This window comes from Pinus tabuliformis, chromosome 9, assembly GCF_031772625.1.
Source record: "Pinus tabuliformis cultivar Carrire ecotype Pingquan chromosome 9, CPIR1, whole genome shotgun sequence".
NCBI lineage: Eukaryota > Viridiplantae > Streptophyta > Pinopsida > Pinales > Pinaceae > Pinus > Pinus tabuliformis.
Genome location: NC_142307.1, coordinates 1,223,626,974 through 1,223,652,762, shown reverse-complemented (window position 1 = coordinate 1,223,652,762; position 25,789 = coordinate 1,223,626,974). Strand labels below are relative to the sequence as shown.

At 30.2% G+C, this 25,789-nt stretch overlaps 1 long non-coding RNA gene across 1 annotated transcript; it reads left to right on the top strand.

Moving 5' to 3' along the window:
- Positions 1 to 4,466: 4,466 nt before the first annotated feature.
- Positions 4,467 to 5,442, top strand: LOC149152944 (uncharacterized). The gene is made up of 2 exons (XR_016263037.1): positions 4,467 to 4,697; positions 4,791 to 5,442. It is a non-coding gene; the product is annotated as an uncharacterized LOC149152944 (long non-coding RNA).
- The last annotated feature ends 20,347 nt before the right edge of the window (positions 5,443 to 25,789 follow it).

The following is a 25,789-nucleotide window of genomic DNA, read 5'->3' as shown; positions in this document are numbered from 1 at the left end:
TGATTGGAAGCCAAAGATATAAATTTTGGTGTGCAACAAGAAAATTTTTAGGATCACAATGGGATTGAAATTGATCATACATCAAACATTGACAAATATAACTTGCTATTTAATGTAGAGGGTTGTAAAACTTCTCATTATATTTAGATCAATTAGATGGATTGGCTGAAAAGAAAGGTGATTTGGGAGGACATAAGTTGGAGAATGAGATGATTTCTATAGATCCCAACCATTTTGAGATTCTACATGAATTTTTTGCAAGATTCAAGACTTTCAAGACATAGGTATAAACTTTTGGGATGTATAGGAAGGAAGAACAACTTATCCTTCTACACTTTAAAAACTAGGTTGTTAATATTCTATCTTCATCTCTTCTTTCCATTATGCTAAACTCTCCATGGGTAAAAATTGGAAGATGCCATTTTTGAATGATTTTGTTAACTCCTTGAAAATAAGTAGACTAAGGTCATACATAGTGGGGCTCTTAAGGCTTTCAAACCCTATGAACTGATACTGAAGGATGATGAAAAGAGAGACAAATATAACAAGTAATATTGATCGGATAGATGGATAAAGCATTGAATCCTTTAAGGAGACAATGATTCCTAAAGGAAAATATAGGGATGAGAGAACAAAGTGTAGCTAATACAACATAATATGTTATCTAGAATTATTTTGTATGATGAGTACAATTGATATTAAGAACAGAGCACTTAAAAAACTTAATCTAAATGAATTCATCCCAAATCATGTTAAGAACAAGACTAAACACAGTCCAACAAAGGATCAAGGAATGGTTCATGTTTTGAATATTTTTGCTTCATCATTTGATAAAAATATTTTATACTTGAGTTTCTCTAATCATATGGCTACATAAAATCATTCTTCTTTAGTACCTTGCTCTTGTCTTATTATAATTTTTCCAATACCTCTTTCTAAGGAAGATTTTTTATATTATTCACATCATACTTTTTATCATATTTTAGTATCTGATTTAGAATCTTTTCAATAGCCTATTGTATATCTATATCACAAGCTATAGAGGGAAGTTACAAGTAGGCAGTGAGCTAGTGGGAGAAATTTCCAAAACATAAGGAAATAGTTTTCAGATTTTTGGTACTCCATGAGTTCTCACTACTACTATTAACAAGTATAAGGCTCAACTAGAAATAAATATTCTCATATTTTGTCATGGGATAGCTGAAATTATAGATTTATGATTTGGTTGATCAACAACACCATCCCATTTCATAGCAACTGCATTGTTGACCAGTATGTGTTATATTTTAGGGGGCTTTTTCCACCCGCTGGGTTTTCCCTCTTTACCTCACCTTTTCTCATATTGTTATGAATATGTTTTTTCATGAGTACTTAACATGGATGTAAATTTCTATGACTTATTTATTGTTTTCCATAAATTTTTAACACAAGTACAAAACATGGCTAAAAATTGTCGGGTCCCATTCAATAGTATATTCCATTATTTTGCTTCAAGGGCTGTGTTGGGGCATATTGCATTAAGAATTTTATCAAGGCCTCACTTAGGCCATCATTTTAATTTCTTCCATACATCATTATGGGAACATATAAGCACTTTTGATTCACTACTATAAATTCCCTAACATTTGTGATCATCGTTTATTTGTATCATTTTGTATTTTTAGTAAGTTTATTTTTTGTAGGGGGTGACACCTAGAATGACATGTGGTGATGATTGGGCACTTACTAGGCTATGACATGGGTATTTTCTCTCCATTTATGTGCATTTTCTTATACATAAATTTTAATATGAATTTCCTCTCTATTTATAGAGATAGCCTTCCTAACCACTCTATCCACTCACCTACATACCTTATATGTTAACTTTCAATCTTATTTTTGGACTTTGAATGCACAATTATTGCATATGATGGACAGTACATCAATTCTAATTGATTTTTAACTCCAATTACTTTTAGTAAACCCTATCATTATATTATTTTTTAATTTATGCTCTCCCTATCCATTTTTTTCATACGAGCTATTTTAGGAATGCTAACTAGCTAACTGAGTGTAATCACAAAATAAACCCAAACCTAGTTCAAATTTATCTTCTCTCCCATAGAGTATTTTTATTCTATTAATTTTTAGTAATGATATTAAATCAAAGTTTCATGTTTCATTGGAACTGTCTCTTTGATTACTTAGTCAATTTTCATAGTAATTCTATCCTCTCTTCTCCCTTGTCTTATAGTAGCTTGTCTACTATTTTTTTAGACTTACACGATACTTAAAATCCAATAAGTATCTATATCTATTTCTAACTTTTCTATAGTGGGGGGTTGAAACTAGGGTCTCTTTCTAGCAATGTAACTCACACCCTTCTCTAACAGTAATTTATTCAACAATGTAGGTATTGTGTTGAAAAATATTTCAAGTACAACTTAGTGTAATACTTTCTTGCTTCATCCAAAGAAAATCCTATTTCATTCAATTCATCTTTACAATAATCTTGCTAGATTTATGTGAACCACTTAAGATTCCATGTAATAAAAGTGCTTAAAAACCTATGTAATTAATACATTGTGAAACATGTGTCAAAAGATGTAAAAATGAATACATATTATATAATGTCTAGTCACATAGATGGTAGAAGAAAAATGTTCGAAATCAAAATAGTATATTAATCCCCAATATATGTGCAAGAGTCCCTTAATATGTAGTGATACTCTATATCAAGGCTAGATATAGAACTAATACAAACACTTTGAGTAGATATTACAATTATAAAAAATGATTGAAAATTTAATAATTAACAAATTAACGAGCTTTTGTCGTGGTTGAAATATAATATTGTTTAGTGTCATTAACATCCACAACATAATTTCCATGGACACATAAACAACAACCCATCTTATTGTTGATGGAGATGGGATATTGTTTACATCAATAACAAAGCCTTTATCACTAAATAATTTACATGATTGATGTTGATAAGTAATTATTTTGTTATAATTTGTTTAAATCAATTATATATCCACTTTAAAGTTGAAGCCTACCCTCTCTATGAAATATCCATTGATCCCAAGAAAAATTACAAGGGGATTTCCTATATCAATTAGTTTCATGCATTCCATTTATAAAAATAGCGTATAAGCATCTTAAACATCTCCGTTTTGAAATTTTTAGAAGTGGGAATGCCTATGATTAGATATATAAAATCATTTTCAGTTTTATAGTCATGAGAGGTCACTTTCACTTCCTTGACCTAGAATCATGTCCCATCTGTATTAATGACTGCGTATGATTAGATATATAAAATCATTTTCAATTTTAATAGTGAGGAGAAATCACTGTCACTTCCTTGCTCTAGAATCATATCCCACATGTATCAATAACTCCCTATCCCTTGTATTAATCAATAACATAAAATTCATTATTGGAATATTTCTCATCTACAAATCTATTTCTTCAAAATTAATAGTATATTTATTATTATTTATCAAATAAATTTTTTATATTTTTTAATTATACAAAATTCCCAACAAAAACCCAATAACACCAAAATAAAAAAACATATTCAACAACATTTTTCTCAACTCAACAATAAATATAAACACACTAATCATGGAAAATCATCAAATCCAATCCATATTCAAAACTTCAATTTCTTCATACTCGAAAAACTTTAAAGAACCACAAATTTAAAAATCTTGTTAACCTGAATCCTAATACGGCATTGATGTCATGGAGTGGCTTGTCTCATTTATGGTCAGCGATCCTCATGTAGATAAACAATACTACGTTTTTTCACAACAACAAAAAAATGTTTTTTTAATGAAACAGGCATTCACATTTACGCCCTTCAGCGGCGGATGCCAATTGGATGACGGAAGATGAAGGGGCTTCTACCATATTGCATGAGGTACAAACTCACATCCATTATGTTTCTGATCCTGAACCTGAACAAATTATTGAGTTAACACATATTGAATATATTGAATGTACTTACTAGTATAATGCCACAGGCCACAATTTGGTAACCTTGGCTCCTATACCACTTGTCACACTTCCATTACATTAATCTAACCTTGGCTCCGATACCACTTGTCACACTTCCATTATATTAATCTAGTAATTCTTAATAGAATACAACATAATAAAAAAATTATGATTAACTTAACTTGCTGCAACATGATTATAGCTTGATTAACATAGTCATTAATGTAATGATGGGATTAATGTTTAAAATCAAAGATTATAAAGAGTATGTACGTATACACCTATGGCTTGTTTGATTTTGTTTCCGGGGTTAAACTCTACCATACTATGGTTGTAAGTCACCGGGATTAGTTGTAAAACATATGGGCCTTGCACTTTAATTCGGCATTAATGGATTTGCTCGACCACGGAACGTGGCATGAGTAGGCTTTATCCATCCTCCAACTGTCTCGCCCCCTCGTTCCTACCGCCACGTCTATGGAGGAGGCTAGGCCTGAGATCCAACAATTGAGCTTGCTCCGGAGTCCCTCTTTGGTATCCTCATGGGTGAAGTGCCTCATTTCGTGCCCCGGATACTCCATGCTTACTGCTGCCATTTTTTGTTTGGGCGAGTTCAGCTCTGCATTCTAGGTTACCATCTCCACAGGTTTGCAGAGGGTTGAAGTATGCCATGGTCGTTACAGATTGGGTCTCCTTGCGAGTGCAGCAAACCCCAGGTGAGGTTAAGGATTACAGTCCTTCTCGATTTATTCCTTTGAAGTTTTATGGCCATGCATCAATCTTACTTGTGCTATTGGTTTGGTTGCAAGCTTTCCCAAGATATGCATGATTCACTCAACATTTCCTCGGAGGCTTCATGATCCCTTTCTCGACTCCACCGTCGAACAGTTAATAGGAAAGTCTCTATTATTTATTGCCTGAGGATTGTTGTAGCAATGGACATTTCTCGTTTGGTTTATTGTTTGGTGCTTCGGTTAGATGGAAATACTCTCATGGTCCCTATTTCTCTTGAAAACACTAGTTAGAATTTTCGGCGAAGGTTTTATACAATTTCTTGAGATTATGCCTGAGCTCTGAATAGGACTGATGTGATGAGAAAATACTCGGTATTACCGTCAGGTGTTATTTCTGTCTTTTTTTTCTTTACCCATTCTATACTCTGTAATGTTTGAGGGTTACTTTGCTCTGGAAAATCTGAGATGAGGTCTAGGTTTGTTGTGGTGACACCTCCAGTTGTAGCCTTATCCATCCTTAAAAGACCAGAATGACTAGCCTTAAAGGCGACTACTCTGTTATGTTGTATTTTGGGTTAATTTAAGAAGTTTTAAGGAGTTTTTTGTTTATAGAGTTATAAACCTTTTTCGTCTGCTCATCCTCGTGTTCGGCTGCCTTCCTAGAGCCTGGTTGTCAGTGGGCATGGATATAATTGTTGTATTGGAATGAATCTCTTATTCATACGCAGATTCTGTGCTAGTCTATTATCTGCTTAGTAATTGGTTTCCGATTCTTTGCTTTGAACTAGGTTTTTTGTTAAATAACATTGAAGGGATGAAACCCTCCTTGATTTGGAACCAGGCTGTTCGATGAAATTTCTTGACTTCATTATAGTCTCTGTGATTATTTTTCCTATATTTCTATATCTTAAGAAGTCCCACCTAGTAGGGTGGTTGTATTGTCGTTTTTATACTCGTCCAGTTATTGTATTAGCAAGTAGTCTTATGGACTTTTAATGTTGTTCTCGGGCAAGGTTATGAACAGAAAATTGCAAGGGTTTATATGGTAATAGAATAGTTAATTCTAAATATTTCCTACAGGAATTATATATAGTTTTCTTTCGCTATATGAGAAAGTTTTATTTCAATTCTTTCATTTAGTTTCTAAGTTACATATATTTAATCTATTGTATGATGGCATCTTGTAGAGCGCTCCTTTCCTTGTTTTTTTTTAAGGATTATAGTCTCAATTAGCCTATCAGACTGTATCTAGGTATGCCATGCTCCTACATACTCCACATGTTCTTGTTCGGTTCAATTACAGTGAATACAAAATTGTTACAATTCAGTTTACTTTCATAGGTCACAAATCATACACAATATTTTGTAAGTATAAACTACACATGAACAATACTAACTATAATTAACAGAATCATTACAACTTTTAGTTTATAATCATCAGTCACATAATATACGCAGGGTCTTGTAGGATGAAATTTACTCCTCTACATTACTATTTGCAATTATTCATTACCAGAATCAACAGTTTGTGTCAGCAGAATAAAGATTATTCTAGAGTGGTTACTTACATGTTCCGTGTTAAGATTATAATTCAACTGAAGATGTTACTTGTATTACTTGCAGTATTTCATTCCTTCCTCCCAACCATGAGACTTGTTGTCAGGTCCAAGTCTCTCCCAAATCTCTCCCAAAGCTTACTGAGACTTGTTGTCAGGTCCAAGTCTCTCCCAAAGCTTACTTACAAGACCATTGTCTTTAGACTTGCACTAAGTGCTATCACTATCTAGTGACGTCTTTGCACTAAGTGCTGTTGCTATCTGGTCATCACCAGACTAGCTCATCTACCATCTGGTCATCACCAGACTTAGCTCATCTACCATCTGACCCTTCAGGACCATTTTTTCTTCCCCGCATTCCCTTTTCTTTGAAGCATTCACAACTAGGGGAGGTAGTTATCACTATCTAGTGACGTCTTTGCACTAAGTGCTGTTGCTACCATTATCTTTAGACTTGCACTAAGTGTTGTCACTATCTAGTGACGTCTTTGCACTAAGTGTTGTTGCTATCTAGTCATCACCAGACTAGCTCATCTACCATCTGGTCATCACCAGACTTAGCTCATCTACCATCTGACCCTTCAGGACCATTTTTTCTTCCCCGCATTCCCTTTTCTTTGAAGCATTCACAACTAGGGGAGGTAGTTATCACTATCTAGTGACGTCTTTGCACTAAGTGTTGTTGCTATCTGGTCATCACCAGACTAGCTCATCTACCATCTGGTCATCACCAGACTTGGCTCATCTACCATCTGACCCTTCAAGACCATTTTTTCTTCCCCGCATTCCCTTTTCTTTGAAGCATTCACAACTAGGGGAGGTAGTTAGGGTTTCTGGCAAGTGCCTTTCCTAACTTCCTTGTTATGAGAAGTTACAAGGTCGGTTAATATTCAAACCATTTTATTTCTTTAATAATTAACGACATTAATCACTTCAAACAAATAATAACAATAATATCTAGTTTGTCCATTTCATTTCTTTAATAATTAACAACATTAATCACTTGAAACAAATAATAACAATAATATCTAGTTTGTTTCTTACTTTCTGGGGACATTACATGATTCTAGGGCAAGCCAATGGTCATGATAACAAAACTAAATGTGAATTTATATATCTAATCATAGGCATTCTTACTTTAAAAATTTTCAAAACGGGGATGTTTAATATGCTTATACCTTATTTTTATAAATGAACTCCCTGAAACTAATTCATATATGCAATCCCCTTGTAATATTTAATTCATATATGCAATCCCCTTGTAATATTTCTTGGGATCAATGGCTATTTCATAGAGAGAGTAGACTTCAACATTAAATTGGATTAAAAAAATAAGTAGTTGTCAACATTAATCATGTAAATTATTTATTGATAAGGCTTTGTTGTTGATGTAAACACCATGTTATCTCCATCAACAATAAGATGAGGTTGATGTTTTTGTTTCAATGGAAATTATGTTGTGGATATTGATGACACTAAGGAAGATTATATGTCAACCACAAAAAAATCTAGTTAATTTGTTAATTATTAAATTTTTAATCATTTTGTGATTGTAATATCTACTCATAGTGTTTGTATTGGTTCTATATTTAACCTTATGATAGACTATCACTGCATTAATATACTATTTTGATTTAGAACATTTCTCTTCTACCATCTATGTGACTAGACATTATATAATATGTGTTGGATTTTGCTTGTTTCAAAGTGTATTAATTGCATAGCTTTTTAAGCAATTTTTTATTACATGTTTACATTTAAGAATTTTCCAAAAATATTTTATATTTTCCTAAAATACAACATTGATTTGATTATTGGATATTCCAAGTGAATTCATATTGGAATGAAAATAAAACACATGCACAGACATATATACCAAAAAGTGGTGAAACAAAAAAAAATTAAGAATTACATTATGAATCATGCAAACAAAACAAAATAATCCAACTCTAACATAAACAAGGGTAGGATTATTTACATACATAAGAAATTTGTTAAATAAATCCCAAAATCCATCAAGAAGTTGTTGAATTCAAAGTATAAATAAAACCCTAAAGAAAAGTATTTGTTGAATTCAAAGTATAAATAAAACCCTAAAGAAAAGTGTTTGTGTGTTTTCCAAAGTATAAATAAAACCCTAAAGAAAAATATTTGTGTGTTTTTGGAAAATGATTTTAAAATAACCAATCTTAAGTGCTTCATAAAAATCTAGGAAGATTATTGTAAAAATGTACTAAAGGAAATAGGGGTTTTCTTGGATGAAGCGGAAGACGAGTATTACACTAAGTTGTACTTGAAATAGTTTTCAACACAATACCCACATTGTTGAGTAAATTACTGGTAGAGAAGGGTGTGGGTTTCATTGCTAAAAAGAGACCCTAGTTTCCACCCCCTACTATATAAAGAAGGAAACATAGATACCTATTTGATTTTAAGTAGAATCTAAGTCTAAAAAAATATTAGACAAGCTACTATAATATGAGAGAAGAGAAAATAAAATTATTATGAAAATTGACTAAGTAGCCATAAAGATATTCTAATGAATCATGTAACTTTGATTTAATATCATTACAAAAAATGAATAATATAAACCAATGAATCATGAAATTTTTATTTAATATCATTAAATAAAAATGAATACAATAAATATACTCTTCACGAGAGAAAATAACTTGAACTAGGTTTTCGGTCTTTTTGTGGTTGCACTTAGTTAACTAGTTAGCATTCCTAAACTAGCTAGTATGTATATAGAGAGATTAAGTTATAAAAATATATAATGATAGAGTTTACTAAAAGTAAGTAGAGTTCAAAATACATTAAAATTGTTGTAATTACCCTCATATGTAATAACTACCCATTTAAAGTCCAAAAATAAGATTGATTTATAACATAGAAGGTATGTAGGTGAGTGGATAAAGTGGTTAGGAAGGTTATCTCTAGAAGAGGAAATTCAAAATTCATATTAATACTTGTTGATAAAAGTAAGTAGAGTTCAAAATACATTAAAATGGTTGTAATTACCTTCATATGTAATAACTACCCATTCAAAGTCCAAAAATAAGATTGTTTTATAACATAGAAGGTATGTAGGTGAGTGGATAAAGTGGTTAGGAAGATTAAAATTGTTGTAATTACCCTCATATGTAATATCTACCCATTCAAAGTCCAAAAATAAGATTGATTTATAACATAGAAGGTATGTAGGTGAGTGGATAAAATGGTTAGGAAGGTTATCTCTAGAAGAGGAAATTCATATTAATACTTGTTTCATATTAATACTTGTTGATAAAGAAATGCACAATAATGGAGAGGAAATACCTCCTTTCTCATAACCTTTATTTAACTGTTTATTTTCATTTAAACCCCAAATACTTCTTTGTTTCTCTTCTCACCAACTTTATTCACCAATTAGTCCAATTTCTTAGAATAATGGAAGGTGTCTTCCCCCACATGTTTCCTTCCTCTTTCCTTCTACATCCTTGGTTTTTCATTTTGACAAGGAGAGTCCTTCCTCTTTCCTTCTACATCCTTGGTTTTTCATTTTGACAAGGAGAGGTGAAGGTTTCAAGTGATTTTTTTACATTTTAATTCAAACTATAACCCTTATCTAAATTTTCTTAATCTTTCTCCATTTTCTTAGTTTTTATTTTATTTTAGTGGGCCTAATGGTCGAGAACATGTGTTTCCTTAACTCAAAAGTTCAAATCTAGAGCTAGTAGAGTATTTAAAGCTTAGACTTTAGCATATTAAATTGATGGGTGGAGGCTAGGCCATGTGTTTCATTGTAAGAGGCTACAAGTTAACATCTAGAGCTAGTAGAGTATGTACACCTTCATAGACTTTACCATATCAAATTGGAAATTGGAGGCTAAGCTAGTCCCTTGTCCCACAAACAAAAACATTTGATACACCAGTTTGATGTATATTACTTTTTCTTTATTTTATTGTTACTTCATTTCCTCCACTTTCTTAGAACCATGGAAGGTATCTTCTTCCCGCATGTTGTCTTCCTCCATCCTTCAACATACCTGAGTATGTACACATTCATAGACTTTACCATATCAAATTGGAAATTGGAGGCTAAGCTAGTCCCTTGTCCCACAAACAAAAACATTTGATACACCAGTTTGATGTATATTACTTTTTCTTTATTTTATTGTTACTTCATTTCCTCCACTTTCTTAGAACCATGGAAGGTATCTTCTTCCCGCATGTTGTCTTCCTCCATCCTTCAACATACCTTGATTTTTAGTATGACAAGAACCATGGAAGGTATCTTCTTCCCGCATGTTGTCTTCCTCCATCCTTCAACATACCTTGATTTTTAGTATGACAAGAATAGGGGAAAGTTTCAAGTAAGTGAATTTTTTAGATTTTAATTAAACATGTAACCTTTATCAAAATTTTGTCAATCTTTCTCCATTTTCTTTCTTTTTTTAATTTTAGTGTGCCTAATGGATAATAACATGTCTTTCTTGTAAGAGGTCACAACCTCAAATCTAGATCTGGTAGAGTATGTACACCTCCATAGCCTTTATCATACTAAACCATTGGGTGGATGCTAGTGCATGTGATTCCTTGCAACATGTCACAAGTTCAAATCTAAAGCTAGTACAGTATGGACAACTGCATAGAATTTAGCATATTAAATTGATAGGTGGAGATAGGCTAGTCCCTTGTCCCTTAAACAAAGGGATCTCATACACCAATTTGATGTATATCAGTTTTTTTTTACTTTATTGTTAACTACCCCTTTAAACAATCTTATATCATAAGTTTCTTTATATGACATTTTTTTGGTTAATAAAAAGTAATTTATCTCTTTAAGTCACTTTATATAAAAATTTTGCTTGTAATTAAGAGATTTTATAACCTAAATCTTTATATGAAAATTTTGTGCCCCTTGACTCGAGCGAAGCCTTCATGAGAATTGAATCTTGTTTAATAGTAAAAAGCTCCTCCATCTAATCCCTTTAGACTTATAACTTTTACATCTTATTCACATCCCTTTAGACTTATAACTTTTACATCTTATTAGTGAATGTTATAAAATTTAAAGATTACGGGTGTTTAATTTATCAAGATTGTTTTATTGGAACTTTCATATTGTCTTGGTTAATATTATGGAAACTAACGCTCATGTAGGATAAAAGTTATATAAGTTATTAATAGTGTAGAATATGATAAACTTTTAATGTTTTATACCTTTGTTAGGTTAAAACTTTATAGTCTAGGATTTGGAAAAGTTTTTCAAAATAGTTTAAAAATATAAAAAACATTTTTTATTTTTATTTTTTAACTTTAATAAAGTTCACAAAAAAAAAAAACCGAAATTATTTTAAATAAACTATAAATTATATGCCATATTAATATTATTTTATTATGAAATATTAATTTTATTTTTCTACACATTTTTCTACTTTTATTTTTAAAAAATACCAAATATATATATATATATATATATATATATATATATATATATAATTACTCACCTTACATTATACCTTACTTTTATATAATGTATTCTAGTTAGATATCATTTTGGGATTCAACTCCTTTAAGTAAGTCATTCGTCTATGACCATTTCCATGAGAAGTAGTTGTAACTGACTAGTTTCTCATGATTTTTGAATAGTTCACTTAGCACTCATTGCATCAGGTGTTGCTTAATTTTTAAATTTAATATAAAAATATTTTAAAGTATTGTTAATGGTTTTTTAAAATCTACAATATAGATAAAGTAATAAATAATATTAATATCAATAATTTTTTTAAGAATATTTTTAAACTAATTTTTAATATTAAAATAGTATATTGAGTAATCATTTAAATAATAGGATTATTGAGATCATTAAATTTAACACGTGCATAGTAGCTAGTTGTTTAGTATAAATATAGGTAAATAAAAATAAAAGTATTGAATTTAAGTTAGCGTTAAGGTTTAGAATCCAATTAATTTAGGTTTTACTAATTGGTAGATTGGAGTATTTTTTTAGTTGTAATTTTGCATTGTGTTAGTGGAGAATCAACCACTACCCAACCATAATAATAATGTCTTATTGTAGTGATAATGTTTTTGTTGAAAATGTTCTCTAGGAGGTTTTTGCATTTTCTATGTAATATATATATATATATATATATATATATATATATATATATATATTATAAAAGGTAGTTTCTTGCCATATATTTGTGTAAGATAGACTAATATATTCCTTAAAAAAATATAAATATTAAAAACATAGTTGGTTTATTTACTTGGTTATTTATAATAAACATTTTAGCTTATTATTAATTTCATATTGATATTAAGTAAAATTATACAATTATACCTACAAATTTACATTTTTACTCCTACTTATTAAGGTGTTGAAGAAAATATAAATTAACAATGTTATTTACAACTTGTTCTTATCGATTTTTTATGAAAATATTTGCTTAAATTATGGTGGGTAGTAATCGATGATAAACATGTTATTTATATGAGTATGAGCTCTTTTCAAGGATTTTAATTTATGATGGTTTCCTAATAAAATTAACAATGAAAATCATGGTATAATATTGCAACTACATCCAAAAATTATGATAGAAAATATGAGAGAGTTATCACATGACATTGTATCTTGGAAATGATGCAATAACAATTATTATCGAACTTGAACCAATCATGTTGTAGATAAATAATTTTAAACATTAACAAAAATAATAAAATCCAAAATTTGAACCAATCATGTTGTAGATAAATAATTTTAAACATTAACAAAAATAATAAAATCCAAAATTTGGTCTTAGTAGACGTTAACCATCATATCATCATTAAACTATACAAAAACTACAAAATATAATACCATGTCTAAAACACATATAATAATATTTGTATTAATATATTTATCTAAAAATAATATAATAATTATTTTGAAACGATCCATTTTTATTTTTTATCATATACAAAAATAAGAAAAATAAATTAAAAAATATATATTTTTTAAATTTTATTAATACTTTAATACAAAGTTTAATTAAGAAATATTAATAACTTAGAAATATTGGGAAAATAAACTATAGTTATAATGGTAAATGTTGAATATTAAGTTTTTGTATCATACGCCATAGTTTTCCCAAATTACGGATTCACCAATCACCACTGAAAGAATTTGTATAGAAAATCCAACACCAAACCTACGATCCATATACGAATATTAAAAAAAGCCTTTAAAATTACTGTTTAGTGGGCAGCAATAATGACTATACTTCAAATTACAGTTCAGAGTGCTCAGATGCAGACAATAAAATCTGGTGAGTGGATCCACCTTACCATTTTATCCGCGAATAAGTTATTCCGATTATAAAGTCAAACTTTACAAAAATTTCATTAAAAATCTACAAACAAAAGGTGAAACGCTCCACTTTAAAATCCTTTACCTTCATGGATATTGTTACATCCGCGTGGCTATTAAAATAAAATAAAAACTCGAGGTTGAATCGGAGACCAATCCAAGGGCGTACGTAGTAAACAACACGACAAAAGATATTTTGAAGAGACAATTTCCCGTAGGAATTCTCCACAATTTTTTTGAATAGTATATGTTATACAGAGTGGGTGAGTGATGGATGATGCTGTGACAGAGTTGGTGAGTGATGGATAGTGGGGATCATCAGTCGGCAGATTTGCATGCCCATCAGCATTTGATCATCCTCTATTCCTGCACTTAATATATTACTATCACTGAAATTCACGCACCTTCCTTTCAAATGTTTCTCATTTCTGCCATTCCTCCACACTCTCCAATGTTGTCCCGGGACTTTGAATTTCTCAATTTCTTTTTCTTTATCTTCTGTTTCATTTTGCGACGTTTTTGCTGATCGGCATATTGCGGTCTTAGAAACATCCATTTTGGAATTTTGGTGGATAAACAGTATTGTTGAAATTATGTCTGTCGTAGATTTCAAAAATATTTAATAAATTATTAAATTCAATTTTCATTGAAAGTATAAAAATATTCTTGAAATCTGTACTAAAAAATAAAAACATTTTTAACAATTTTTTATTTTAATAAAAAAAATGGTTCACAACAACACAATGTATTAATATTAACTGAAAAAAAATTTAAAGTTTAAAAATATTCTTCAAATTTACAATAAAAATATTTTAACAAATTTGTATTTTAATAATCTTATTCAAACTTCAAAAATATTGTTAAAATTTACAATAAAAATACTTTAACAAATCCTTATTTTAATAATATTCTTCCATTATTTAAGACGGCACAATGCATTAATCAAATCTAAATTTAAGAGAAAACAACGTGTTAATCAATCTAATCAATTATAAGAAAATGGAAGGATAAGGAATCACGTTAAAAGAAACAAATTAATATATTAGGGGAAAAATACTTTAACAAATCCTTATTTTAATAATATTCTTCCATTATTTAAGACGGCACAATGCATTAATCAAATCTAAATTTAAGAGAAAACAACGTGTTAATCAATCTAATCAATTATAAGAAAATGGAAGGATAAGGAATCACGTTAAAAGAAACAAATTAATATATTGGGGGAGATTGAGGTATAAGGAATGTCTGTGTGTATTTCATTTAATATAAATGATAATAAATGGAAGAGGGTAGATGGCCTAAGGTTGTCTTTAATGATAAATTGTGCAAAAGCAAAAAAACTTGGATGCAACAAAATAACAAATGGTTTAGTAAATGGGGTATTTGGTTGAACCCATGTCTCATAAACAGAGAAGGCATAAAAGCTTTTGTTATGGAAAGGTTTCACAAAAGTACTTGGATAAAGAGCTAGGAAAAAAAAAATTACTATATTGAAGTGTTTAATCCCACTCATAATCATCAACCCGAAGCATACATAGAGGCCAATATCTTGGAGAGCCAAAATTCTTATTCATCAGTTAAAGACTAATTCTCATCAACTTCGTTGTGAAACAGGGCGCTGGAAAAGGCGAAAGGAAGTGTGGGAGGAAAGGGTATGCATTTTTTGTTCTTCCGCAAAACTGGAAACATAAAAACATTTCACTTTAGAATGTGAGGCCTTAAAAAACAATAGGGAAAGTTATGCAGATATGCTGGAAGCTAGCTCTTGGGATAATATATTTAGCAATGGGTTTGTCGAGAAGTTACAAACATTTATTGTGAAGCTTCATAGAAAAAGGGCCGAATACATCAAGCAGATGAATAAGCAATCTGTCCTATAAGCTATCTTTCTTTCTTCTTTCCTCTTTCTTTCTAGAAACCCCTTCATCATCCATCATCCAATTGGTGTCCGCCTGAAACGCACCTAAATGTGAATGAGTATTTCATTGCAAAAACAATTTTTTTTTTGGGGTGAGGAAACGTAGTATTGTGTATCTGCATGAGGATCGCGGTGGATAAATGAGAGAAGTCACTCCATGACATCGATGCGTATTCTAACTATTCTACTATGGAGCTTTTTTGTAATAATTTTTAAGTTACTATGGAGCTTTTGGGCAATAATTTTTAAGTTAGTTTACCTTTAATTTGGGTAGTATTTGTTAAAATTTTAAGGTTGAATTGTTTAATTTGTATAATTTAAGTGTTTGGATGTCCACTATTCTATTTTTGGTAATAATTTTTAAGTTAGTTTTATCTTTAATTTGGGTAGTATTTGTTAAAATTTTAAGGGTGAATTGTTTAATTTGTATAATTTAAGTGTTTGGATGCCCACTATTCTATTTTTGGTAATAATTTTTAAGTTAGTTTTATCTTTAATTTGGGTAGTATTTGTTAAAATTTTAAGGTTGAATTGTTTAATTTGTATAATTTAAGTGTTTCAAAGTTTTTTGAAGTGTTAAATTTTTTTATATAGACAAAAATGTATTTCAAATAATTAAAGTTTGTGTTAGAATCACATGTTTGAGTTGTGAAATCTATATGATTTAGGTGATCTAAAAGTTTTTTAATACATTGAATCTATTTATGTATTCAAAAATAATTTTTAACTAATAAAATACATTAAATTCATTTATGTAATGATTTCAAAACATATTTTAAATAACTAAACAATATACAATTTCAAATTAATTCGTGTTATCTATTTCCAATAATAAAAAATTCTATTGCTTAATTTCTAATTCTAATAAGAAAATCAAAGCATAAAATATAAAACTTCAAATAGAACCAAAAAAAATATTATTTTAAATTAAAATTTATTAAAAAATAACAAATATAGCTTTATGTTAGATCAGAGACTTTTTTGATCCATAATGTAGATATCAGTCTTTCGGATTAATCACATCGTTAGAATTTGGTCGAGGTTTCGAATCAACCAATGTGGTTCATCCTCAAGACAAGGTGAGAAATCGATTGATCTGAGTGAATAAATAGTAGGGATGTATCATGCCCAAAGTTAGCCGTTAGAGAAATAGTTGTTAATTAGTTGAAAAATAGCTGTTAATTATTTAATAATTTAGTTAGAAACTAGTTGTTATATATTATTTTATAATTTATTAATTTTTTTATTATTAAATAATATCAAGTTCTATATTATCTAGAATAATTAATTGTTTGTTAGGGTAAGACCAATCTAGTGGTCTCATTTTTGGAGAATACTAGCCGTTATGAAATGTATAATTATGAAATTAATTATTTACTAATAGTAATATTATCTGTAAATAATTAGTTATGTTAATATAAATTAATTATTTATGCTAATATAAATTAGTTACTTATCCATATTATTAGTAAATAATAATATATGAGGTTTCTAAGGTGTAATATAAATTGGTTTAAGTTAAATTAGTTTAAAAGCATAAAAATTGGAATAAATTTGGGATAAATTATAATTCAATATTAAAATTATTAGATGAAAACCTAATTATTTTAGATGAAATTAAGTGTTTACTAGAAAAAAGGATTGGTAATTGGATTAACTAAGATTAAAATATTTAGAGGAGAACTAACCTTCCTAAGAAAATCTAAAGGATAATGAGGAAAGAATCATGATAAGTAAAGCTCAACAACAAGAATTTAAAGAAACAACGGGATAAAAAAAGGTGGGGGGGAAGCGGAGCAGCGCGAGGGTGGAAAAACGAGGGGGAATAGACGAAGGAAGAGTCAAGAGGAGAGAGCTGGAATCCAGCTTTTACTCAATTTCCAGCCATCATCCCTATTAAGGTTTTTGGCATGCCTTTCAATTTCAATTGCTTCTCTGAGTTTCCTGTGGTGGAAATGATCCACCCTAGCAATGACTTTGGATTCTTCAATGCAGACATGGTGCTTTGATTTCTCTGCATGCTCGGTAAGGGCTGATGTGCGGGAGCGATTGTGTCTAATGTCGGCAACATGCTCACCAATTCTCAGCTTAATGGATCTTCATGTTTCTCCAATGTAGGGGACCCCATAGGAGTAGGGAATAAGGTAAACTCCTTTCGAGTCTTTAGGGCTGATGGGGTCCTTAATGGATCTAAGGGAGTTTTTTATGGTTTGGAGAGGTTTGAAAGAAGAGGAGACATTAATATTTTTAAGAATGTGGGAAATCCTGTCAGTGGTCCCTTGGATATAAGGGAGATTAACCTTAGAGATAGGATCAACTCAGGTGGGTTTAACTTCAGGCACTTTGTTGGCTTTGAGAAAGGCCTTGAGGCTCTCGAGTCTAGCATATACATTATTTTTAAAAAACTCAAGGAAATGAGACTTCTCTTAATCAAGGTGGCTTTCATCATAGATTCTTATAGCACGGGTGGCAAGAGTGCTGAGAACACCAAATTTTTGAGTAGGGAAGTGATGAGAACGAGCATGGAAATATTGCTCTGTGTGGGTATTTTTCTGAAAAGCTTGGTGATAGACAGAACCATCATCCTTCCTAAAAAGTATAACATTGAGAAAGGGAAGGCGACCATTCTCCTCAATTTCTATAGTGAACTTCATGGAATCTGATTCTGAATTAAGGTGGTTAAGAAATAGATCGAGATTTTCATGACCATGAGGCTAGACGACACAGGTGTCATCAACAAATCTCTTCCATTTTTTAGGGCTTTGATGATTTCCACCACAGGAAACTCAGAGAAGCAATTGAAATTGAAAGGCATGCCAAAAACCTTAATAGGGATGATCGCTGGAAATTAAGTTAAAGCTGGATTCCAACTCTGTCCTCTTGACTTTTCCTCCATCTATTCCCCCCCCCCCCCCCCCCCCCCCCTTTCCGCCCTAGGTGCCCCCTCCCCTTCTTCCTCCTTGGCTCGTCCTCCCTCCCTTCCCCGCCACGCCACCTTTTTTCCCCCTTTTTTCTTTAACTTCTTGTTGGTGAGCTTTACTTATCCTGATTCTTTCCTCGTGATCATTTAGATTTTTCTTAGGAAAGTTAGTTATCCCCTAAATATTTTAGTCTTCATTAATACAATTACCAATCCTTTTTTCTAGTAAACCTTTAATCTCATCTAAAATAATTAGGTCTTCATCTAATAATTTTAATATTGAGTTATAATTTATCCCAAAATTATTCCAACCTTTATTCCTTTAACCTAATTTAACTTAAATCAATTTCTATTACACCTCATAAACCTCCTATATTATTATCTACTAATAATATGGGTAAATAACTAATTTATATTAGCAGAAAGAATTAATTTATATTATCATAACTAATTATTTAGAGATAATATTACTATTAGTAAATAATTGATTTCATAATTATACATTTCATAAGGGCTAGTATTATCCAAAAATGATACAACTAGATTGGTCTTACCCTAAAAAACAATTAATTATTCTAGATAATATAGAGCTTGATATTATTTAATAATAAAAATTTTAATAAATAATAAAATAATATATAACAACTAGTTTCTATCTAAATTATTAAATAATTAATGGCTATTTTTCAACTAATTAACAACTATTTCTCTAACGACTAACTCTAGGCATGATACATTCCTACTATTTATTCAATCAAATCGATCGATTTCTCAACTTGTCCTAAGGATGAACCACATTCTAACAATGTGATTAATTTGAAAAACTGATATCTAAAAACATATAGTTTATAAAATAATTATATTTCTATTTTATAAAAAAATTATTAAAAAATTAAAAAATAATTAAATATAAACTATAAATATCTTTAAATATTAAAATTAAATAATAAAAAACAATATAAATCTAAATTTAAATATCCATCTACATTTTCCACTTAAAATCATTGTGTAGTGTGTACTCATAAACATACACTTGCAATTTAATTTTAACGTTTGTACTTTTGTTAGATTTTAGATCTGAGAATGTCCATATTGTAAATGAGATTGAGAATGTCCATATTGTAAATGAGATTGTCTTTCACATTAATCATATCATTAAGATTAGGTCAATGTTTCAAACCAACCAATATAATTCATAATCAAGACAAAATCACCTAATATGATTCGAAGTTGTCTTTAGTGTGACTTTTTAGAGTTTCCGGTGCCCGAATCCGACGTAAACATTTGTGGTGAAATCATGATTTGTGTTATTTAACTAGTTTTTTGACTCTATATATAGATTCAGCACCCTGAAAAACCCCTAGGGCACCTCTATTGTGTAGGGTTTACCCATCAAACTTGTGAGTTTAATGAACTCCTGCTAGATTAGATCTTAGATCTAAGAATGTCCATATTGTAAATGGGAATGTCTTTCACATTAATCACATCATTAAGATTAGGTCAATGTTTCAAACCAACTAATATAATTCATACTGAAGACAAAATCACCTAATATGATTCGGAGTTGTCTTTAGTGTGACTTTTTAGAGTTTCTGGTGCCCGAATCTGCCATAAAAATTTGTGGTGAAATCATGATTTGTGTTATTTAAACTAGTTTTTTTAATCTATATATAAATGCAGCACACTCAAAAACCCCTAGGGCACTTCTATTGTGAAGGGTTTACCCATCAAACTTGTGATTTCAATGAAATCTTGCCAGATTTTAGAGAAATTAAACCGTAAAAATCCACCAAAAAAATTGCTAAAAAATCACATTAAAAACAACTCCATATAATTTTCTATCATTTATAATATTTTTTTTATTATGAAATATTTGAAAATAATGTTTTGAACCTCTTATATATATATAAAATATAAAATACTCCAACGTCTTCTCGGCACATTGTCTTCTTATTTTCATAGAAATGAGAAGATTGAAGTTAACAAGATCTTTTTAAGTTTGTGTTTCAAGGTTTTCAAGTAAATTGAGTAGGATTAAAGTTAATAAAAGGTATTTAAGATTGTGGTTCTTTAAAAAATTTCGAGTATGAAGAAATTGAAGCTATTAATATAAATTGGATTATTGTTGAATATGTTTTTTTAAATGTTAATGATTTTTTGGTTGGGAATTTTGTATATTAAAAAGCTCATAAAATTTATTAGATAATTAATGATAAATATATTATTAATTTTGAAGAAATGAATATGTAAATGAAAAATGTTTGAATAATAAGTTTTATGTTATTGATTAACGTAAGAGAGAAAGCCATTGATAACATGATTCTAAAAGAATGCAAGTGACTCTGATCTTTGACTATAAAACTAAAAATGATTGTATATATTTAATTATAGGAATTTCCACTTCTAAAGTTTTCAAAAAGGGATGTTTAAGATGCTCAGTGTGCTATTATTATAAATGGAATGCATGAAACTAATTTATATAAGAAATCTCTTTGTAATTTTTCTTAGGATCAACGACTATTTTATAGAGAGTAGACTTCAACATTAAAGTGGAAATATAATTGTTTAAACAAATTATAACAAAATAAGTTTTTTATGTAAATTATTTATTGATAAGTTTTTGTTGTTGATATAAACAATATCTCATCTCCATCAACAATAAGACGTGGTTGATGCTTATGTTTCAATGGAAATTATGTTGTCAATGTTGATGATATTAAGGACGATTATATGTCAATCACATGAATATTGTTAATCATTGCATTCATCCTTAGTTATTTCTTGAAAACATTCTTTATAATGAAGAAATTGATATGGTTTCACTTATAATGATTTCTCTTGAACTTTCACACGTGTATAATTCTTCTCCTTTTCAGAGTCAATGACATCCTCGATCCTCTTTGCTTGGTTTTGACTACTAGTGCCTTTGACATGAAATATTTAATCCAAAACTCCACTTCTTTAATTATTTTCTAATGATATTCTAATCTTGTCTTCCTGCTCTTTCGAAGCCTACATAGTGAATTTTTCCATCAATTTATTTCTTCCTTCTTCAATTCTAGATTGCGTTTTTTTTATTTTATCTCATTTTTATTTAGGACTTCTTTAACATTCTTGAAAATTTCCTCTTCAATTCACTACAAGGAAAACTCCTTGTAGTGGAGGTTTTCCATGTTACAATATTGAGAAAAAAGATTAGAAAAAACCTCCACTACTGATCCAGGAGGATCCTTGAAATACTCAAAATTTTACAATTTAAGATGCTCATGAAACCAGCTCCAAGTTGAAGAGATCATTACGCTAATTCCGAGGGTATATTCAGTGTGCAAAATGGCCTTTGATGGATAAGACACGTTTTGAAGTTTTTCCCAAACAGACAAAAAAAATTCTGAGGGTATATTCAATGTGCAAAACGGCCTTCGTATGATGGATAAGACACGTTCTGAAGTTTTTCCCAAATAGACAAAGAAAAATGGGCAGAGCAGGCCAAGTGGCAATCTTAGAGTAGGGCATGTGGCAGGAGTCAAGTCAACTACGTAGGTAAAACTTCCAAGTGTGGGTTAAACCCGTGACCTCCAACATCGCATTACAAAACCCTACTGTTAGCCCACGATAATGTTTTATTCAATACTGTTTCATGGATATGTTTAATATTTTGTTAAATGGTATTTGGGTGTAAGGGTTGGTGGAGCCTACCAAACCCGTGGACAATGTATCGAGGCTCCAAACAATTCAAATTAACATAGCAAACAGGTCTCCAACTATTGTTGCAGTTGTTGTTTAACCATTATACAACGACATTCCAAACATTGGCATATGACCACATGAGATACGACCACATTGCCACAAGGTTGGTAACATTGGTCGATAAATATCCAATCACATGTCACAGGTCGAAGATTGTTAACACCGTTCGTCGACCATATTCAATTTTTAAAACTTTGGTTAAATATATATGTGTTGGTCGAATGGTATAAAAGTTGTTAAAACCATATGTTAAATATGGTTTGGGTGGACTGTTTAATATGCTATCTGTTGTAATATAATTGTGTTGAACCCTAATGTTAGAGTTATGGTTGTAACATATTTAACAAATGTTCAAGGTTTTCAAACCCAATTCCGGTAGGCCCTCGGTTATGTTAAATGGGTCTCCAACTATTGTCGCAGATGTTGTTTAACCATTATATAATGACATTCCAAACATCAGCATATGACCGCATGAGATACAACCACATTGCCACAAGGTTGGTAACATTGCCCGATAATTATCCAATCACATGTCACAGGTCGAAGATTGTTAACACCGTCTGTCGACCATATTCAATTTTTAAAACTTTGGTTAAATATATATATATATGTCGGTCGAATGGTATAAAATTTGTTAAAACCATATGTTAAATATGGTTTGGGCACACTGTTTGATATGCTATGTGTTGTAATATAATTGTGTTGAACCCTAATGTTAGAGTTATGGTTGTAACATATTTAAGAAATGTGCTAGGTTTTCAAACCCAATTGTGGTAGGCCCGCGGTTATGTTAAACGGGTCTCTAACTATTGTCGCAGATGTTGTTTAACCATTATACAATGACATTTCAAACATCAGCATATGACTGCATGAGATACGACCACATTGCCACAGGGTTGGTAACATTTCCCGATAAATATCCAATCACATGTCACGGGTCGAAGATTGTTAACACCGTCTGTCGACCATATTCACTTTTTAAAACTTTGGTTAAATATATATGTGTCGGTTGAATGGTATAAAAGTTGTTAAAACCATATGTTAAATATGGTTTGGGCAGACTATTTGATATGCTATGTGTTGCAATATAATTGTGTTGAACCCTAATGTTAGAGTTATGGTTGTAACATATTTAACAAATGTGCTAGGTTTTCAAACCCAATTCTGGTAGGCCCACGGGTTTGACCCCAGGACCTCCCATCAACCTTATAAAATGTATTTCCAATGCACCAAAGTGTACGAAGTTGTAAAGTGGGTATGTCAAATTTTGTTTTATCATGTGCCTATAAATGCCTTTTGAGGCATAACCTAGCTAATATTGAGCCTTTTTTAAATATGTAAGTTGCATTGGAGAGTTGAGGTTGAGGCCTATCTTCTATCAGTAGCCATTCATGCCTACGTGCAAAATCCAAAATGGTGAATTTTGATGTAAAGAGACATTTTGAGCATTTTCAATACAACAGACACCCATTGCAAGCGGACCTGGAGATGTAGTCTAGGAGGGATGAACTCCGTCATCAAATATTTTGTGTTTTCTTCTTATTCTTTGTTGTTCATACTTAATTTTAGATTTCAAGTTTATGTTGAAGGCACTTAAAAATCTATTTCCCTGATTATTTCACTTAAAAGACAACCTTAGCTAATATTTGGTGAAATTGTGCAAATAGTCAATTCTACTGTTTTTTAATCAAATACAATCTCCACCATTTGTTTTTGGAGATTATAATATATGTTTTCTATAACTGACAAGTATAGGTTGTTGCCATGTTTTTTTTGTACTTGTTCTTCTAACATGGATTATTGTGCTAGTAATAAACACACATAATGGCATGCATAAAACTACGATCCCTAATGCCTATATATTCATTACACACAAATATTTTATTTTTTGTTTAATGATGCATTCGTGCTTGTATAATTATTATTCACCAGGTCATTCTTATTTTTTATGGCGCATATATGCTCGTATAACTTTTATGCATTGATGCCTATATTACCATGTACATTAGAGAGATGTGAAATCCAAATATTTACAGTGATATGTCAACCATTGTTGTTAAGCAACAATTTCTATATTATATTTAAAGCACTTGTGCATAGGAATATTTAAAGCATCGATGTGTAGTATAATCATATACAACATAATATTTTGAAACAATAAAAATTTATGTTATGTCATTTAAATCAATAATGTTTTTAATAATTTTAACACTAGTGCCTATAATTCATAAAAATTCATTATCCTCTATTTTTATGGCACTCACTATCTACTAAGTTTAAAAGAATACAATGCAACGATATGTATATTTTTTAATTAATATATTTTGACAAAATTCAATTAATCATCTCAAAATCAAATATTTTATATAACAATACTGATTTTTATATTTTAACTATCTTGCTTTAGTATAATGTTTTCATTAATATATTATTCAATAGATTACACCTATATTATTTGTAACAAATTAAATCATTCATATATCAATTAATCAACATTGACATGTTTTACTAGATTGGACAATTCAATAAAATAAGAAACCATTTTATTACATATGAGAGACTTATCACCATAAAAAAATAGACAACATAAAGATCCGTAATAATCAAATTATATCATATATAATTGTTACCCTTATTGGCAACTCATAGACATACACATTTCTTTTATCCATACATATGTTCCTAAAAAGAATCGTATATGAATCAAGGACACTAACTTATCATGTGTCACCAACTACAAAGGATGTTAAGTTCATTGCATTTTCAATGTCAATGTTAGGTTCGGTGTGTTGTTTCTTCGACTCTCACTTATTTATGAACCTACAACTCCATTGTTAACCTAGTTAACTGGAGTTAAGGGAGAGTTGCTCTTCTTCTAGGTGTGCATGCAGAAGGAACCATACTTATACTTATTGTAATTGGTGATACATGATAAGTCAACATCTCTAGTTCACATACAATTCCTTTTCGGCACGTATTTATGGGAAAAAGGAAATTAAAATTATAAAACACACATATATAACCATGTTGTATTTATCAAAAATTGAAAATAATTTATGTTTTGCAAAAATAGTGTGATAGAGTAATCGATGTGACTTTAATACTTCAGATGGACTGAATAAGATGCATTATATTTTAAAAACAAGAATCACCATGATTTATTTTAATTAATACATTATTTTAGTTAGGGTGCACTATCATACGTGTCACACTAGCGTCGTTACCGTGCTCCGTCACACGTGGAATAATAGTGCTACTTTGTTAATTGAATGCATTATTGTGATAAAAAATTTAGCGTAAAATTCAAAGATTATGCATCAAATAAAAAAATTCAGTGTACGATTTTTTCAAACTATAATGCACCACAAAAATGGTGTACTAATTAGTGTACCCTACAAATGGTGCTTCCTGCGATTTGAAGCATCAATTCTCCTTTAGTCACATAATTCATTGCAAACGTGAATTTTTAAATATAAATTTGAAAAAAATAAAAATAAAATATAGTCTAAAACCTTTGGTGCGTGATTCCTTCCTTAAAGAGGTGATGTGTACCATTATCATGGTGCCTATCAAGGAATAAGTATTCCTGCGATTTGA